Below are 6,284 nucleotides of genomic sequence, written 5' to 3' on the forward strand. Positions count from 1 at the left end.
TTCATTCTTTCTACTGTGGTTATATGCGTTTCAAAAAATGCATAGTCATGTATACACCACTCCAGTGCTGTGTAAAACAGTTGCATCCCCGTAAAAATTGTCTTTATAGTCTCTAGTTCAATTTCTGATTGCACTTATCAAATTCCTTTGTCTTTTAAAATTTTTATTTATTTTTGAGGCAATGTCTTTTTCTGTCATCCAGGCTGGAGTGCAGTTGCACCATCATGGCTCACTGCAGCCTTGAACTCCTGGGCTCAAGCAATCCTCCTGCCTCAGCCTTCTGAGTAGCTGAGACTACAGGTGTGCACCCAACTAATTAAATTTTTTTCTTTTTTTGTTGATATGAGGTCTCTCTATTTTACCTAGGCTATTTCAGAACTCCTAATGTCAAGCTATCCTCCTGCCTCGGCCTCCTATGCTGTTGGGATTACAGGTGTGAACCACCGTTCTTGGTCACAAATTCCTTTAAAGAGTTGTGCAATGGCTCTCACAGCCATTTCAGTACATTATGCTCCATAGAAATAGCACTGGGCAAGTGAGAACCAGACAGGCACTGGGCGACTCTGTGCCTCGCTGAGGAAAAATAACTAAAAATGGGCAAAGGAGATCCTAAGAAGGCGAGAGGCAAAATGTCATCATATGCATTTTTTGTGCAAACTTGTCGGGAGGAGCATAAGAAGCTGCAGGCAGATGCTTCAGTCAACTTCTCAGAGTTTTTAAGAAGTGCTCAGAGAGGTGGAAGACCATGTCTGCTAAAGAGAAAAAAAAATGGAAGACATGGCACAGGTAGACAAGGCCCCCTATGAAAGAGAAATGAAAACCTATATCCCTCCTAAAGGGACGACAAAAAAGAAGTTCAAGGATCCCAATGCACCCAAGAGGCCTCCTTTGGACTTTTTTCTGTTCTGTTCGGAGTATCGCCCAAAAATCAAAGGAGAACATCTTGGCCTGTCCATTGGTGATGTTGTGAAGAAACTGGAAGAGATGTGGAATGACACCGCTGCAGGTGACAAGCAGCCTTATGAAAAGAAGACTGTGAAGTTGAAGGAAAAATACGGAAAGGATATTGCTGCATATCGGCTAAAGGAAAGCCTGAGGCATCAAAAAAGGGAGTCATCAAGGCTGAAAAAAGCAAGAAAAAGAAGGAAGAGGGCCGGGTGCGGTGGCTCACGCCTGTAATCCCGGCACTTTGGGAGTCCGAGGCAGGAAAATCAGGCCTCCCAAATGAGGTCAGGAGTTTGAGACCAGCCTGGCCAACATGGCAAAACCCCATCTCTACTAAAAAAATACAAAAATCAGCTGGGCGTGGTCGTGCATTCCTGTAATCCCAGCTACTCAGGAAGATGAGGCAGGAGAATCACTTGAACCCAGGGAGCAGAGGTTGCAGTGAGCCAAGACTGCACCATTGCACTCTAGCCTGGGTGACAGAGAAAGACTCTGTCTCAGAAAATAAATAAATAAATAAGCAAATAAATAAAAATAAAGAGAGAAGAGGAGGAAGATGAAGAGGATGAGAAGGACGAGGATGAAGATGAAGAAGATGCTGCTGCTGAATAAGTTGGTTTTTGTGCAGTTTTTTTCCTTGTCTATAAAGTATTTAACCCCCTTGTACCCAATTCATTCCTTTCAAAGAAAAAAATTGAAATGTAAGACTGTGTAAGATTTATTTTTAAACTGTACAGTGTCTTTTTTTGTGTGGTAAACACACCACTGAACACGTCTTTAGATAACCCTGTCCTGGTGGTATTTTCAGTAGCCACTATTGAAAATGTGGCTGAAACTGTACCTTGCCTGGTACAGTATGGGGACTGTAAATTGGCATGGAAATTTAAAGCAGGTTCTCCTAGGTGCACAGCACAAATTAGTTATATATGGTGATGGCGGTTTTTCATCTTCAGTTGTCTCTGCTGCAGCTTACAAGAAACAACTGCTCTGTTAACTGAATATTACTCTGTAATTGCAAAAAAAAAAGTCGCAGCTGTTTTGTTGACATTCTGAATGCTTTTAAGTAGATACAATTTTAAAAATGAGTATTGTCGTCCTTAAAAAAAAAAAAAAAAAAAAAAAAAGAGCTGTGCAATACTCTATCTGCCACCAGAGGACTCTTCTTTGACATCTGTGCCACCTTCAAGAAAGGCAATAGATTTCTAAGGTTTCCAGCTGAAAATGGCTGGAAGGGCTCTGTTAGAAAAATCAGTCATTGGGAAGTTGATGGAAGCAGGTGGTCCATGAGGACAGGATACACTCTAGGGAAAAGGAGAGAGAGCAACTAACTGGGGAGGTCTGATTGTATGGAGTGCTTTCCGCAGAGGGAGAATGTGCCAGTTATCAATTTATTGCCTCTCAGCTCCCTTTACTGACTCATCTATTAAAATAGATCTTGGCCCTTTAGTTTTCCTTTTACTATAGCCGGCACAATGTTTCATCAGTAGAGGGTGCTGGAGAGAGGCATTGAAGAAAAAAGGTGTTTTCCTCCCTGGTCCTGATGGGTTGTTGGTCAGACCCCTGAAGAGTATGTTTTTTTCTTCACTGCTGGCTCAGTATAAGCGCCTACAGGGCATTGCTTTTGCTGTATGCCTTCTTCAGCTCTTTTCTTGACTGGAAGAGTATGGTTAGGAGACCCAGACAGCATGGCTTTCACCCTGTCCTATATTGCTGCTTTGCATAGGCACGCTGGGGTCCCCATAGAGCTGGCTGTCTAGTGAATTGGATGCCCAGCCTTTGTCCACTGGCTCAGACTGCTCTGGTCCAAGTCATATGCAGGGGTGCACTTGATTGCTGCGGAAGGCCTCCCCAGCTTTCAGTCCCACCAGCACCCACAGTGGCAGCCCAACTCACTCTGCACACCCACCCATGAATTTCAGCTCACCTGGGCCCTAGATATTCTGACACAGACACTGCGTGTTCCAGGCCTCACACCTACAGTGGCTCCCTGACCCTCTCTGTACCAGTCCCCCCCATACACCCAGCTTGCCCACCAGCTCTGACTTGCCTGCCCCAAAGGGTTACTTCTTTCCTGGCAACTCTTAGCCATCTCTGGGTTGTGTAACTTAGGAACTCCTCTGCCACCAAGTAGATTGTGACTACACCTTCTTCAATGAACTCTGATCCCTTCCTCCAAGTTTGTCCTTTTTTTTGGAACTTTCCCTCCGTCCTACAGCAGTGTTTAGAGCTTTCATTCTATCTTTAGAGTCACTCTCCTATCATTCTTTACTCAATAATTCTTTATATTAAACTTCACTGTTTAAATTACTGTGTGGTTTTTGCTCTTGATTAGACCCTAACTAATTAAAGTTTACTCTCACTGGGAGAGGGCAACAGGTGTTCTGGTTTTTCATTAAATCTCATTTCAAAAAAGAGAAGAGAGCAATTTCCTGTCAAGAAACTGGATGTTGATATTGGCACAGACTCTCTGGGTAGAGGATGGAATTGGTATAAAAACCCTAACCAGTAACGCAGGCCCTAGGCCCCAGATCCTGGCTTATATTCAAGTATAGTTTCGAGATAGGGATTTTCCTGCACAATGAAAGAACAGCTTCTGAGTGCCTATCATAACCCAGAGCTGGTAAGGGTTTAAGATGTTTGCTAGACTTCTGCCTACAATGGAATAAGATAAGTTATTCTGGGAACATTATTACTTACAGTGAGAAGTAAAATTCACCTTCTTTTCATTGAGGTGGCACTTAAAAATAGCATAAGAGACAGATAGTTTCTAGATTAGGTATAATGTGCTAATAATGTAAAAAAGATTCTTCTTTTGCTTCTTTCTTATTCTTGCCAACGATGCATTTCTAAGTTTCTCTTTTAAAGAAGATTTCCTGGGTCTGAAAAGGAAGTTCGAAGTCCTTGTGATATTCTGCTGACAGACTGATCTTGTTTTGATTTTCTTGAATGTTCTGTTTCTCCTCTTCTGCAAACAATGGGTCATTTTTGTCTCTTGATTTTACTTAGCTGTGGTTTGAAGTCTTCTTAACATAACAGTACTGTGTGTTAACCATGCTCTAATTAAAGAGTGAAGCTGAGGTTCTCCAATGTTCCTTAAAGATTTCCTTGGTTAACTCTACCACATCTATACATCTCTGATAATGATATCTGCAGTCTTGTTCATAAAATAAGATGCATTACCAAGGTGAGATGATTGCCCACAATCACATATCTAAAGAAGGAAGGAACAGGTAACTCCTCTGAATACAAGAGACTTCTTTCTAAAGGATTTGACTATCTCCCATTGTTTTCCCATGTTTGTACTCATAGTAATCCAATGAGGTAGATAATACTTTAGAGATAAGAAAGCCAGGCTAAATAAATTAGGGAGATTTGTCCAAGAAGTTTTAGTAGTAGTGTGCAGACTAGAAGTTGTGTTTTAATTCTCTGGCTTTATGTAAATATTTACTTACTAACTTTTCCTCATATGAAAAAGAGCTGGCTATGCAACAATTGGTTTTTCTTTCTCTTTTTTCTTTTTTTTTTAGACAGTCTCACTCTATCAACCAGGCTAGGGTGCAGTGGAATGATCTCACCTCACTGCAACATCCACCTCCTGGGTTCAAGCAATTCTCTTGCCTTAGCCTCCCAGGTAGCTGGGACTACAGGCACGCATCACCACGCCCAATTAATTTTTGTATTTTTAGTAGAGATGGGGTTTCACCATGTTGGCCAAGCTGGTCTAGAACTCCTGACATCAAGAGCTCCACCCGCCTTGGCCTCCCAAAGTGCTGGGATTACAGGCGCCTAGCCTGGTTTTTCTTAAATGAGATAATTTCTTCCTTTTTTCCTAAATCATCTGTCAGGAATAATACAATTAAGTATTATTTATAATAATTCCATTACTCACAGTAATAATTGTGATAATAATGTGAACAATTTGTTTTTATATAGCATTCTATTATTCACAAAGCATTTTGACATATATTGTCCAATTTCATTCCCACAAAATCCTTGTGAGGTAGATAGAAAAGTATTATTTTCTATTTTACAAATGGAAAATAGAGACTCAGAGAAGTTAATCGAATTTCTTAATATCATATATTTAGGACGTGATGGTGGAGATTGAATTTGATCCTAAATCTAACTCTAAAACCTGTTCTATGACACCCTCTATGTACTACATAATAGCCGAAGACATATTAAGTCTATCTGCTGTTCAACAAATTACATGCACCCAGAGGTCCAGTTTGGCAGAGAGAACAATGCTTCTAAGTGTTCAGTTATGAATTAAATTCTGAAGTTAGAGAAATATTGGACACATATTGAAATTGTGTTTTCTATAACATGTATTGTGATAAACACAGAGTCTAATAATGTGTAGTACTGTCAGATATAGTACCCCCATAGACATACTGTAATATAGTAGCACTGTCAGATATAGTACCCCCATAGACATACTGTAAATAGATTTCTTTCACTCTATGGAAACGGAAGCTCAGAGAAGTTAAATAAATTATTTGTACCAGTCTCCTATGATTTCAAAATGCTGCTTTTTCTGGATTAATGTAGTTTATTTCAAAAAAGATGTCCATATGAAAAAGGTTCTCCAGGGAGCAGAGAAAAAGAGCTGGCTTGAGGAGGACTAGTGAGTGGAACCAGGCACTGGTGGAACTAATCAGGGTGTCATCCAAGCAGGACACCCTAAGTTTGTCTGCTTATCTACTGATTTGATAGGCAGCAAAGAAGATATCACCATTCATGGCCGGGTGACATGTGCAGTTTCTGACATTTTTGCCTATCATCAAGGATATGATTCAAATAAAATCATACATTCTTTCCACAGGTTAACAACATGCATTGACTGATTTAGGTTTGATCGTATCCATTGGCAAGGGCACATGCTCACTGAGTTTAACAGAAGCATAATAGCCTGTACTACTTATATTTCCATTTCTTTTTTAAAGATATTTTTGCTGAGAATGTGCAGTTGAATTCTAGATGGTAAAGTGAGTATCAAATGGAACCTCTTTGTATTCTTTAAATGAATGATAGCTCTCTGTGTGTTTATAATGATGTATATTTTCAAGAATGATGCATTCTGGATTTTCTAAGATAATTCTGATTTCAAATTATTTATTTTTCCCATGGAAAAGCTTATCTTGGTCCAGATTTTTTTATTCAGAAAATAGTAACTATATCACATATTGTGCCTGTCATCTGTATTTTACTTGCCATTTGTCACCTGTACTTAAATAGCTTTCTACTATATTATCTGTTGATTCCTATTTTAAGAATATAATGAATTTTCTGTAAATCTAAAATCAGAAAAAAATACTTTTAAAGGGCCGGGCGAGGTG

The 6,284-nt window shown here is 39.8% G+C and overlaps 1 pseudogene; it reads left to right on the plus strand.

Moving 5' to 3' along the window:
• Positions 1-553: 553 nt before the first annotated feature.
• Positions 554-6,284, plus strand: part of LOC108519792 (high mobility group protein B1 pseudogene) — a 9,632-nt pseudogene continuing 3,901 nt past the window's right edge.

The sequence above is a fragment of the Rhinopithecus bieti genome, unplaced genomic scaffold (assembly GCF_001698545.2).
Source record: "Rhinopithecus bieti isolate Rb0 unplaced genomic scaffold, ASM169854v2 scaffold_47995, whole genome shotgun sequence".
Classification (NCBI taxonomy): domain Eukaryota; kingdom Metazoa; phylum Chordata; class Mammalia; order Primates; family Cercopithecidae; genus Rhinopithecus; species Rhinopithecus bieti.